General features: G+C 41.1%; 1 protein-coding gene across 1 annotated transcript in view; it reads right to left on the bottom strand.

Annotated features, from left to right (window-relative positions):
- SPART (spartin) overlaps positions 1-4,449 on the bottom strand; it is a 41,636-nt gene extending 37,187 nt beyond the window's left edge. Inside the window, exon 1 of the mRNA XM_040991507.1 lies at positions 4,362-4,449. The gene's annotated coding sequence lies outside the window, so the exon portion shown is untranslated. The remainder of the gene's footprint in view (positions 1-4,361) is intronic.
- Between the last annotated feature and the right edge of the window lie 9,710 nt (positions 4,450-14,159).

Raw genomic sequence — 14,159 nt, 5'->3', positions numbered from 1 at the left:
AATATAATTTTCAGTTTCCATTCTTCACATTCTCCCTGAACTCTTTCATTGACACTGGTGACTTTAACTGCTTTCAGTATTTGAGTAACTCCCAAATAAGTATATTGAACATTGTTCTTGAGCCTTGTACTAACCATTCTATGTCTACTTCTTGATACCTACTGAACATTGTGTCTGCACCTTATACTCTGACATATCCAAAACTGAACCCATATTCCTTCATTTTTAAACTAAGCAGTATCCCTGTGGCCCAAGCCAGAAGACGTAGGGACTGGTGCTGCATGCCACTTCATGCTCTCCATGATCAGCTCATTTCATCCTGACCCTTTCCCATAATGTTTTTATTTTGTTTTGATTTAATACAAATCTCTTTGATCCCTGGAAAAATCAGTCCTGGTTTCATATGATTCTCTCATGTACTCCCCATTGATAAATACGTATTTCTCTATGGAGCACATATGAAGGATATTGAACATAGATGTTACAATATTATCCTTAGTCATAACTTCATAAGTTCAAACTTGGTCCCATGGTTTTGTAATGGTGAGAACTCTTTAGATAACACAGGTTCATTCAGATAATTGTTATTATTTTGTCTCTGTGCCTCAATAAATAAATAAATTTGATGGTCAATGAATACTGCGGTATTTATACATTCATTAAAAGACATCAACTCACTGTAGATGTCCTGTTCCTTGAGGCAAGATGCCATCCACTCATCTACTTATTCCTACTCACACAGAGCCAACTGTCCAAATGCCGTGAATTCAGCCTGTAGAATGTCTCTGAACATCTACTAGTCATTGCTCTACCAGACTTGTCATTCCTGAGCTGACTGTCTGCAATGGCCTCTTCCCTATGGTCTTTTCAAACTAATCCATTCTCCATCTGTGATGAGCATTTCTCAAAAACACAATCTGTTCACCTTACCCTCTTAACAGCCTTTAATGACGCTGCATTTCCTGGAAAATAAATTTAAGTGCCTCAGAAGGGCATTCAAAGCCTCCAGAAAGTCTGATCTGACTTCCCATCTCAGCGTTAACTTTCCTTTTATATTGTTTATGCTCCAACCTTACTGCACTTGTGGTTGTGCCAGAACAGTCCTTGCATTCTAAAACTTTTGTTTTCTGGATCTATCTCAGATATCGCAAATCCTATGGAACCTTGTTCTGTTTCACCATCAAAATCCCCAGATGCCTGTCAGCATCATCTGCAACTCTATCCCCTCTCAGTCCTCCCTTACCTGGCATACCTAGCCTCCAATCTCTACGGTTCTGCATTCAACCTCCCATTTACATAGAAATTATTTTCTGGGTTGGCAATTTCAATGAACCAGTCAAATATTTAAATACAATTATATGTAAACTACTAACTCCAGTTATGATTTCAAACTCAGTTTTCCACTGCAGTTTTTCAAGAAGATGTATTTGTTTATTTGAAAGGCAGAGTTACAGAAAGAGAGGGAGAAAATAAGAAAGATTGAGAACTTCCCTTCACTATCTCCAAGTGCTTGTAGCTGCTGGGCCTGGCTCAGGTCAGTGTTGGGAGCCAGGAGCTCTGTTTAGGTCTCCCTGGAGGATAGTACAGGCCCAAATATCTTGGGCATGTTCCCCTATCTTCCCATGTAATTCGCTTGAAGGGAGCTGAATCAGAAGTGGACCAGTCAGGACTTAAAGCAGTACTCAGAACACATACTAAAGTTGCTGCACCACAACTCTGGCCCCTCCAGCTGATACTCTGAGCACAACCGAGTTCTGAAGATACAACTTCATAAAAAGTGGAATAAAAAGATAAATTTTTGTGTGTGTGGTAAGGAATTGGAAATCTATACAAAATGAAGGGCTCTTCAAAAAGTTAATGGCCAATGCATATTTTGAAATCTATGAATGAATTTCAAAATTTCTTTGCACCAAAATAAACTTGCCCTTGATTTCATTTTCCACAAACTTTTTTTTTTTTTACTTACTCTGGGCTACAACTCTTAAAAGTGGTTTTTGTTTGTTTTTTGTTTATTTTGAAGCCCAGTAGGCTCCTCTGAGAATAAGGAATGGAAAAACAAACAGAAAGGTAGATGGCAGTATTTTCTCAGTCTTGTTCACTAAGTAAGCAGGGAGGAAGCAGAGCTTCTTCTCAAGAATGTGATCATGTCATTTGTTAGAAAACTCTAGTTCATTGGCAATTTACTGAAAAATTTTTGTCCAAATACAATAATAGACACAACTACTATAATTCATTTTAAAAACCCACAGTCTTAGCATAAGGATGGTTAGTAATTAGCTTCTGCAAATTCAAAGCACACGATTTATTTGTGCATTCTCTATTGTTTCAACATGCTCTAGGAATAAACACTACAAACAAGAAAAAGATTCGTAACACATACATTAATCCTCATAAGCCCTCATCCCTAGTAAAAATGGTTATGAATATAAGGCAAGTCGTTACTTTTTTTTCAAGAAAATGATCAATCAGGAATATTTTAAATATGACAGCAAAACATAGATTCTTGATTTTTGTTCTTTCCTTTCTCTCTTCTGTTTTTTGCCATTGTAGGTGTTATATTAGCTGCCGGGATAAGGAATTAAAGCATGTCTGCTGCCCTTGTCAGCTGTCACGCGCTGCCAAATGAACACAAGCCATTTCAGGAAACTTTTGACCAAAAAAGACCATCCAAAAAGAGGTGATGGCAGGCATAGGTATGGTTGTTAAGACTTTGGACACGTGCATCCCATAGGTAAATACCTGAATAAAATCCCTGACCCTCCTCCTCATTGCAGTTTCCTGTTGACATGTCCTGGGAGACAGCATCTGGGGGCTCAAGGACATGGAGGCCTAGACTGAGTTCTGGGCTCCTAGCTTCAGCCTGCTCCAGTCCTGTCAAGTAGTCAGTTGGAGAGTGAACCAGGGCATGGTGTATATCTGTCATTTTTACTTTTCTTCTGTCACTCTCCTTTTATCTGCACTTCAAATAAGTTATACACATAATTTAAAATGATAGAATTTATTGAGGTCATGTTTATCAATCATTGATTCAAAATATTAGTTCCTTGCAATTCCAATGATTCACCAATGAAGATATTTTTATCTTTCTTAAAAAAGTTGTCAATAGGAAGCTGTTTTTTTAACATGTCAATACTATGCCTTCCTGATCAAAACTGGAAGCCAAAGCATTAGCTAGAATTTCAAGCATCTAATTTCTTAAAATTTTTACTATGTGCTAAATTCATTACTAGGGAAGTCAAACTATGTATTATATATGTTTGGTTTATATTTTCCAACCACTCAATACTAAGGATAAAAGTGAAAATCCCAGTATATTATAGCATGAGTTATTTGAACACAAGTAAAAGAGAAAATAAAAGTTGAATAATTTCTTCTATGACATTTCTATCTTTTTCTGTATTAGATCAGATTTTCTTCCAAGGTGATTTGATTCCCATTTTTTTTCTTCACTTTGTGTCAATATCTTCTTAGTTGAGACTCCAAACAGAAGAAAAAAAATCCAGGTAGAATGAAAAAGATTTGTATGAATTCATTTAATTCTTCAAGACATACTACAACCATAAGGACTATTGAAATTTGCTCCCAGATATCCTAAAACTGACATTCAGGTTTATTTTTTTCTCACTGCTAATAGAAATTCACTTTCGCATCAGCAGCTGCTTTAGTTCTAACATGGCACGTTGTATAATTTCGCCACCGAATCCTACTGTCACTTCATCGATGGCTTTTTGTGAGCTGAGTTTCAGTTTTCATTTGGGACCATAGCTGCATAGTTCAGCTCCACCAAAGATCCAGATTCTGATTTGGAGCACATCCAAATCCAAGGCACTTTTCTTCTAAGAAAATCCAGGAAGATTTCTTCTTTGCCTGTATTTGAAATTACATAATGAGCTGCTTTGTGTCCTTTATTTCAGGATGGTCTCAATGCATTTTTATGCCCTCTGGTTATCTTTACTCCTAAAAGTAAAATTTAAAAAGGATTTGGCTCTTAGCAGCTACCACTCTCATCTGAAAAAAAAAAATGGTTTTCCTTCTGCTTTTCGCTCAAATTGCCACTTTCCCTCATTGCTCTCGCATTTGTTCTCTCCCTAATTCCCCCAGTGTGTACCCAATGTTTATAGAGCCCTCACTGTGTAAAAGGCAAAGATCTTGACATTGGGGGTGGTGGGAAAATAAAGACTCGCCTGACTGCGAGCCCTTGCCTTCTGAAGATGTTGTGGATCAGGACAAGGAGACAGCTAACTACTCCTGAAGAATGAGACCTGCTCCTCCAGAAGCCATCTGAAAGGAGAGATGGAAAGCACAGGTAAAAACAACCATGATTGATTAATGATTACTATGAAGCTTAACTCTGTACTCACTCTAGAGCAAACCTTCCTGGACAAGTTGCTTACGATTTCCTTGCAGAACTGACTGCATTCCCGGAGAGATGGTCGGGGCTGTACTGCTTGCTGTGCGCATCTGGGAGGGAGGGCTCAGCGACTGAAAGCCTCTCATTCCCTTGGCACAGGCAGCTTTGTAGCTGGGGCCTGGTTGGCTGTGCTGTCCTAAGTGCCGACCCATTGCCTCCAATGATCAGCCTCTTGGCAACAGCCTCTGGCAGAAGCCAGCACAACATTTTCTTTTCCTCCCATAATCAAGAATATCTATTCAATTTATGTTTTTATCTCTTTTATCTGAGAAGAGAATTCCTGAGACACAGGATTCTGAACTGTGTGTGTGTGTGTGTGTGTACAGCAGAGTGGCGGAGGGGAGAGACAAAGAGAGACAGAGAGAGATCTTCCATCTACTAGCTCGTTCCCTAAAATGCTTGTGACAGCTGGGGCTGTGCCAGGCTGAAGCCAAGAGCCAGAAATTTCATCTAGGTCTCCCATGTGGCACAGGAATCCATTTCTTGTCATTTTTCCATGCAAATCTGCAGGTAGCTGGATTAGAAGTGGAGCAGCCAGCACTTCAACTGGTGCCCATATGCAATGCTAGCACTGTTGGCTATGGCTGTACCATTTATGCCACAACAACAGCCCCAAATTTGCTGAGGAACCTGAATTTGTCAGTGATAGCTGCTTTACTTAGCTTCCCAATTGGTAAAATGAGGACACACCAGATCTGCCCCAGGTCCCCTCCAAATGCAAACACGTGTGAGTTTTACATCACCAGGATTTCAAGGAACTCACACCCTGGACTGTTACAAAAAGATCACTTGCATGCTTTCCTGCTGGTTTTTCTTCTATGGTTTAGATGACTTATCGCTACCTAATTATTCCACTGTTGCATTTATTATTCCTTCCTCCACTAACAGCATTGAGCTAAAACAGAAAGAAGCTCAAAGACTAATACTATTTTAAAAGGTTTTTTGTTTGTTTTCATTTTTTTATAAATACATACTCATGGGCCTGGTGTGTTAGCCTAGTGGCTAAAGTCTTCTCATTGCATGCTCCAGGATCTTATATGGGTGCCAGTTCATATCCCAGCTGCTCCATTTCCCTTCTAGCTCCCTGCTTGTAGCCTGGGAAAGTAGAAAAGGATGGCACAAAGTATTGGAACCCTGCTCCCATGTGGGAGACCTGGAGGAAGTGCCTGCTTCCTGGCTTCAGATCAGCTCAGCTCTGGCCATTGTGGCTACTTGGGGAGTAAACCAGCATATGGAAGACCTCTCTCTGTCTCTCCTCTTCTCTGTATACTTGACTTTCCAATAAAAATCAACAAGTTTTAAAAATAAATAAATACATACTCATTCACACACCTTGCAACATGTAAATGTTACAGGATAAAATGAGATCTTAGGAGAAACATAGTTCCAATTGTTTTCAACCGTAACAGGTGTTCGTCTCTTGGAGCTTTTATTAAAATGCATATTACAACTCCTCAATCCAGAATTTCCAAATTTGCAGGTAAAAGGGAGTCCAGATGTTCATGTTTCTTGCATGTTGCAAGTGGCACTGACGCTGCTGCTGGCGAGCACAGCACTACTGTGAGTGCAAGGTCCCACAGAGATAAGGTCCCTGAGTGCACAGTCCACAGGTCCCGTTTGGCACTTACGTGCTTCAGGCAATAGGTTTCCAGGTCTCCTCCATCAATTGCCCACACATTTTGATGGTTACAGATTTTTCTTCACATTGAAGCCCTCCCAGCTCTCCTTGAAGGACCCCTTCTGTTTTCTCCTGCCCTTGACCCCTGCCTTGCAAGCATTTCAAGATGTTGTAAAACTTCCATTCTAAGATCTGTTTTTTTTTTTTTTTAACAACCAATAACTCAGTCAGCATCCATCTCTGTCTAATCCTTTAGTCCAGGTGTTCTAGAACTCTGCAAGAAACTACACGGCTCAGAAGAAAAACAAAGGGGCCTCTCCAGTCAGGGTAAGGAAGCAAAGGTTTGCAGTGTGTTTAGCTATGCTCATACAGATGCAGTACAGTGTCTTTCATACTAAGTTTCCTGTCTTTGTCTTAAAATTGTGGAAATAAGGATTTTATTTATCAAGTCTATTTTGTTATATTAGGTAGACAGTTCTTTGTAACATTGAAACAGCTTTATTCCCCTAACCACCGACAGTATTCTTCAGTTACTGTTCCTGTAAAATCAGCATGTGCTCAGGTCATTGCCTTCCAAAAGAGATGTGTGGAAGAAATTATTTTGAATTATTCTGGGAAGTTTGTGATGTAGCACATAAAGATGAAATAAAGCCATAACTTTCTTTAAAGATGTTTGCAAAATCTACTTCCTTAAAAAATTTGGAATTCCCATACCAGAGAAAGAAGCACAGGCCATAGGAATCAATTTGAAGTCCTACTAGAGAATGCCAGCATTAAAACTCACTGACATGGAGCCAGTATTGGGGCATGACAGGTTAACCTGCCACCTAGGCCCCTGGCCTTCCATGTAGGTTCTGGTTCCAATCCTGTTTGTCTCATTTTCAATTCAGCTCCCTGCTAATGATCTGAAAAAACAGCAGAGGATGACCTAAGTACTTGGGTCCCTATTCCCCCACACACATGAGAAATCCAATCTGGGTGAAGCTCCTGGCTTTGGCATGGCTCATCCCTAGCCACTGTGGTCATTTGGGGAGTAAATCAGTAGATGGAAGAGCTCTCCCTGCCTCTCCTTCTCTCTGATTCCACTTTTCAAATAAACAAATAAAACTTGAAAAAAAATTAATGAATTACCTTAGCAATTTATAGAAATATGATCTATCCTTGCATACTGCACTCTGTTACCTGCCAGTCCCTCCTTCCCTACTCATAAAAAGGCTATTGGCCTTTTACAAGAAGAGATGTGATTCAGAAGCCAGAAGAGGAAACAGCTCAAGAATCCTGAAGCAGAGGGATGCTCTTACTGTGGCTGATGGCCTGGCTCATGGTAATTTCATTCCCTGGTGCTAAAAAGACCCAAGTGTAACTTGACTTGACAACCAGCTTGTTGAAGCCAGCCACTGCTAGGTGCGCCCTCAACCCTGTCAAGTTCATGCCATGTAAAGCCCTACCAGGCACTGAGTCCTTGATTTCCCATTCATGACTGTCCATGACATTTCTAAATGTGCATGTGTGGATATTTGTCGCACCTACTGTACACCTGAGATTCATATGTACACATGGTGGGTCTGAGTGTATCTGATAATGAGCATGCTTCAGCCTTTGCCTCCCACATGATTGTCCACTGCCCTGAAGTTCTGAAATCTTTTTCATCTCATGCTTCCGAACTGGAACTTGTTGTAGATTTTAATTTATACAGTAGAACTTCAAGTGTTCCTTTAATATGGCTTAATTTAGGTTTTGAAAGCTACAACCTAGGCAGGTGCCATGGCATAATAGGCTTAGTATCCACTTGTGCAGCCTGCATCCAATATTCTAATTCACGTCTCAGCTGTTTCAATTCTGATCCAGCCCCCTGCTTAAGGACGGGGAAGACAACAGAGGATGGCTCAAAACCTTGCATCCCTGCAGTCACCCTGGTCTGAGCTTCAGGTCAGCTTGGCGCTGGTCATTGCAGCTATCTGTGGAGTGACCACAGGATACAAGATCTCTCTCTCTCAGTCCTTCCCTTTCTCTCTAACTCTGCCTTTCAAATAATAAAATAAACACCTAGTGATATCCTTGACACTTCAGATTTCCAAAACTATCTATAATGTCTCACTTAAAGAGATTCCACAAACTTTATTCAGCACACTACCCTAGATGCTGTGCTGTGAGTTATTACAGTAGGCAGAAGCTACAGTATTACCCTATGACTTGTATACGTGAATGATTCATTTCTGTTGTCACCTACCATGCATTACTGTTTACTTTAGTCAGGAGAATTATTTATTGATAGAATTGATAATGTTATATGGTCTTGCCTTGTGATGCCTCTGAAAAACAATTTTAAAAAGCTAGTATTTTCTGGAAGGATCCTTTTACCTTTTAGCCCAGAGTCATATTCGGGTTTCCAGAGAGATGTTTGACAGTCAATGAAGCCATCCAGCTGGAGCCCCTGGTACTAACAAAGCAGAGGAGGAAATTAAACTTTTGAGAGGCAGCCAGGTCATGTAAATAAGAGTAGTCTTTGTAAATAGCAAAAGTTCCTGATTATGTGTCATTTCTGTCTTAATTCATCCTCCTCTTGACACCTCTAACCATAAATGCTTCCCAGTCTATTCCCCCTCCCTACCTTCCCCTTCCTGTACTTTCCCAATGGGTTCTGCTAATAAAGGTCTCATTGCATTTCATAAAAGTTTCTGTTATTTTAAGATATCTAGTTGAAACTGGGTCACACATATAAAAAAGGAGAACTGTGACCCACAGGTAATATGGGGACCAAAGTTCTCCTTCCACCCCCTCCATCCTAGCCTGGCAGCAAAAGTTGGAGAACAAGCAGAAACTAGATCAGAGAGATTTGGGAAGTGAAAGGTCCAGCAGATTGCGACATCTGCTGGCTGCACTCTTCCTAAGTTCCGTGTGGCGCTACCCTGGGCTCCACCAATCAGAAATTGCCCTGCAGGTTTGTGTGCGGTCAGGCTTCTCTGCTCTCTCCATAAACCTTTCCCCAGATTTGAGTCACACTTTCTGCCTCCTTTGCTGGCCAACAAATACAGGCTTTCCCTTCTTACAAGAATGGGGTTACAGTGTGATCTTTATACATCCTGGGCAGCTGATCCACCTCATTCAGGAACGTGGTAGGTAAAGAAATAGTTTCATCCCTTCATCCAGAAAGCTCACATCTAGAAATAAACACCAGTAATGATGATAACAATGACGATGCTATAATTTTGATACTTCTGCTACCAGGAATACCCATTCCTTATTTCCAGAGCAAAGTCACATTCCAGGGCCAGGATTTAGTAATCAACAATATGTTTAAAAGTGGCTACATTCTCAATTTTTATTGATTGAAGAGCATTAAAGGAATAGCATCTGTAACTTGGGATAATACCTTTGGCATTCCCTCTTCCTCTGGAACAGGTGTTCAATGCAATAGTGAAGATATTATTTCGGGATGCGATGGTTTCATTAGTTAATCCTCCAACTGTAAGCACCAGGACCCCATATGGGTGCTGGTTTGTGTCCCGGCTGTTCCACTTTCCATCCAACTCCCTGCCTGTGGTCTGGGAAAGTAATGGAGGGTGGCCTAAAGCCTTGAGACCCTGAAACTGTGTGAGAGACCAGGAAGAAGCTCCTGGCTTCAAATCAGCTCAGCTCTGGCCATTGCAGCCTTTTGGGGAGTAAGCCAGAGGATGGAAGTTCTTTCTCTGTCTCCCCTTTATTCTGTAAATCTCCTTTCCAATAAAAAAATAAATATTTAAGAAAATAAAACACTAACACTTGGGACATCCACAGTCCATATTCCAATGTTTGTGTTTGAGTTGCATTTGGGTTCCAACTTCTTGCTAATAATGTATATCCTGGGATGTAGCAGATGATGGCTCAAGTGCTAGATTCCTGCCATTCGCAGAATGAGTTCCCAGTTCCTTCATTCTGCCTGATTTAACCCAGGCTGCTACAGCCATTAGGAGAGTGAACCTGCAGATGGAAATATTCTCTCTCTCTCTCTCTCTCTCTCTCTCTCTCTCTCTTTCTTTCTCTCTCTCTTCTTTCTTTCAAATAAAATAAACAGATAAACAAAATTTAAAAATAATAAAACAAGGGCTGGTACACTGGAATAACAGATTAATCCTCTGCCTGAGTTCCCAGCATCCTATGTGGGCACTGGTTCTAGTCCTGGATGCTCTATTGCTAATCCAACTCCCTGCTTATGGACTGGGAAAACAATGGAGGATGACCCAAATCCTTGGACCCTGCTTTTACTGCTCACATGGTTGACACGGAAGAAAGTCCTGGTTTCATGTCAGCAAAGTTCTGACTGTTGCAGCCATTTGGGGAGTGACAAGCCGATGGAAGATCTGTGTGTGTGTGTGTGTGTGTGTGTGTGTGTGTGTGTGTGTGTGTAAGTCTGCATTTCAAAAATAAATCACTAAATAAGTAAATAAATATTAAAAATAATAAGATAAAATCTCCACATCTACTCTCCAAATTTGTTGACTACACCAGTATATCTCCTGTGTCAGTGTTTGACAGTGGTCTCTCCAGGCTCTGTCATGTGCAGGATTTTCTCTCTTTTGATCTTATTTTGGTGGATACCCTGGCTTCTATCCCAGGACCCAATACTTCCTCTTAGAGTAGAATATGGAAGGGGGTGGACAAGCACACTTTTAAGTAGAGACCAGAGAAGGCTTTGGACAAACTGCCCTTCATTGAACTATTATCTCATGGCAACCATATATTTGATGCTGTATTTGTCAGCCTCATTGCAAAGAAGCAGCACTAAGTTTCTGGGGAGCTCATTAGTATTCTCACAGGCCTATTGCATAAAATGAGCAAAGTGCAGATCTGAACCCAGCTCCTTATTTGAACTAATCACCCTACCTAAGAATGAACTCAAACAGAAACAAATGGGTTATATACATCACTTACATTAAATGCTGTTTTAAAATATGTCTAGTTTTGAAATTATGGACATGTTTTAAGTAAATCATTTTCCATCAACTTCATAGACTCTGTGCAACTATGTTAAAAAAAGAAGCTATACTGTGTATAAAAAGAAGGCTGGAAAATATATATGTATTTAGAGCTGTTTATTATTTCCACTAAAAATTATTTAGTGGAAAGGTAGAAAGAGAGAGAGAGAGAGAGAGAGAGGAGTTCCCACCCACTGGTTCATTCTCTAAGTGCCTACAGTGGGTTGTTCAAAGCCAGGAGCCAGGAAATCAATCCAGGTCTCCCAAGAAGATGGCTGGGACCCGGTACTTGAGCTGTCACCTCTGCCTGCCGGAGTGTCCGCTAGAGGGATCTAAAACCAGGAGCCAAAACTGGAACCAGAGATGGAACTTAATTATTCCAAGGTGGCACACAGGCACTGTGACTAGTATCTCAAATGCAAACTAAAACCTCCAACCCATAATAGCCATTTAAAACTAAACACAGATATACTTAAAAATCAGAAAAAAATCATGAAGTTGTAAATTATGTCCATTAAGTGGATAGAGATGGATTACATGTTTCTCTAAAGCAGTTATTTTTAAAATTTATTTATTTATTTGGAAGTCAGAGTTACTGAGATAGAAGGAGAGACAGAAGGAGAGCTTCCACCCACTGGTTCACTCATTAAATGACAGAAATGGCCAGAGCTGGGGCAGGCCAAAGCCAGAAGCCATGGGTCAGGGGCTTCATCCAGGTCTCCTGCATGGGTGGCATGGGCCCAAACACTGGGGCCATCTTCCACTGCTTCCTCAGGCACACCAACAGGAAGCTTGATCAGAAGGGATGCAGCTGGGACACAAACTGGTGCATATATGGGAAGCTGGTGTCCTGGATGACGGCTTTACTCACCATGCCAAGACTCTGCCTCAAGGTTATTTACTTCAAATGAGTCTTGTTTTCCTCTTGAAAGGAGGAAACATTACAAATCCTGAGGATGCTGGGTCTGCTGACCTCATTCAGTGTATACCCAAGGTCAAACCAGCGAAGCCAAACTCCCATCAGTCTGATAGATGGAGACAATCTGACCCTTCATCTCCACATCTTGTTTTAATCAAAATAATAATTGGCAGTAGAACAACCTAAAATAACAAAGCAAGCGACAGAAATAACAAATCCAACCAACCAAAACAGCCACTCTCTTGCCTTGTAAGGGGCGCAGTGACTTGTTGAAATGGAAGACCGACTGGTGGTACCCCCTTACAGCTAAGTGGTCACTGAGAACTTGGTTGCTTAACTCAAGTCAGGTTCACTTTTCTATCAGACACTGAGAATTTCATACCTGCCTTTTCCTTCTCTTGCTGACTGCTCTGATTGCTATTCCAGCACAGAAAATAGTGCATCTAAAGTGTGGCTGCTTTGGTGGAGTGTCTGGCCAATTCTCCAAGGCTTGCTGTCTGAAGCACTTGGAGGCTCTGAGCACTTTTGCCTTTGAGACACTGTTGAGCAGACAGGGGAGCAAACACTCCAGGCCCGGCTCTCTGTAGTGTGTCACTTTGTGCTGAAAGCAAGATCACCTCTCTGGGGCTGCACCTTGCGAGGGAAGTGTTCTCCTTTATATATTTATTTATTTACGGTGATCCCACAGTTCTCGTGTTTATGATGTTCATGAGATAGAGAATTTCATAAAGGAGTCTTACTAAGAGTCTATAAAATAATTCTCTGTGCTCATATATCCATTCAGGCATTTTCTCTGAAGAAATACTCCTTTCTTTTCGAGGCAGATGTGAATTCTCTCTTAGCAGACAGCGTGAAGGTTCAGGATTGAACAACACTGCCATTGTCTGTTTGAAATTCCATGTTATCTTTTATAATTCATCAAATGGTTCCTCTCTTGCTTCGAATGTCAGGCTTTGTTTCGGACTCCAAGCTTCTGGAAGACAAGGCCATGTGTGAGTGTGCGTGCGTGTGTGTGTATGTGTGTCTGGTTGCTGGTCTGCAATATGAGACGGTGTTTCAGAAGCAGTTTCATTGTATTTTATCCTGCTCTTTGTCTTTTTGCCCATTGCATTTGGACAAACTGTGCCTAATCAAGTCAACCACTGCAGGGTCCCATTGCACTGCTTTTAGCCTCTATTTCATTAGCCGTTTTTGATCTGTGCCTAGAACCTTTGTCTATATAGCCTTGTTCTATACTGGAGATCACATAAAAGACTAAAGGTATTTTTCATAGTGAAGACCATTATTTTATAACCCTGCGTAATCAACTATATATATAGTATATTTATGCTATATATAAATGTAAAAAAATTAACTCAACAAATCTGGAAAAACTCAGTGAATGGTACAATTGAAGCTAAAGATCTAGGAGTCACTCTTGACTTTCTTTTCCATGACTGCTCCATCTAATTCACCAGCAGATTGTGCGGCCTGTACTCTGCACAGATCTCAAATCTCTCCCATCCTGTCAGTACTGGTCCATCTGGGCACATGTCTCCATGATGTTTCCCAATAGCTACAGTGGTCTTCGCTCTGATATCCGTGTTTCCCCTCATGCCTTCTTATTTTTTTTTAAATGACTTACATTTTTTTTTTTTTGGAAAAACTGTGTGAGAAGGAGGGAGGGAGAGAGAAAGAAAGAGGGAAAGAGAGAGAGAATGTTACATCTGCTAATCCACTCCCCAAGTGACTGCAATGGTCAAGGCCAGGCCTAGCCAAAACCAGCAGCCAGGAATTCCACTTGCATTTTCCATATGGCTAGCTGGGACCCAAGTACCTGGGCCATCTTCTGCCTAGGTGCACTGGCAGGGAGCTGGATTACAAGTAGAGCAGCTGGTACTCAAACTGGCACTGATATGGGATGGCAGGCAGAGTCACAAACAATGACCTATTTCTGTGCTACAATGTTGCATTCCTCTTATCTTCTTATTTAAAGTGGATCAATTGGCATTCTAAAAGTGGAAATCAAACCAATTCCCTTCCTTGCTTAAATCCTTCAGCTGGAAGTAGATGTTTCATCTAATGGTTAGGAAATCAGTGTACCGTATTGGTCTGTGTGAGTTTGGCCTTGGTACCTGCTAATGCAGATGCTGGGAGGCAACAAGGAAGATCCAAGTGATTTCTGGTTTGCTCCTGCCACCTGGTGTCAGCCTGTTCCAGCCCTAGCCATTTCAGATATTTGAGAAGTCAGCAAGTGGCTGGAAACTCTCAGTGTCT

This window comes from Ochotona curzoniae, unplaced genomic scaffold, assembly GCF_017591425.1.
Source record: "Ochotona curzoniae isolate NIBS_2020 unplaced genomic scaffold, NIBS_Ocur_1.0 contig_64, whole genome shotgun sequence".
In the NCBI taxonomy this organism is placed as follows: domain Eukaryota; kingdom Metazoa; phylum Chordata; class Mammalia; order Lagomorpha; family Ochotonidae; genus Ochotona; species Ochotona curzoniae.
This window is presented reverse-complemented; position numbering and strand designations above follow the sequence as displayed.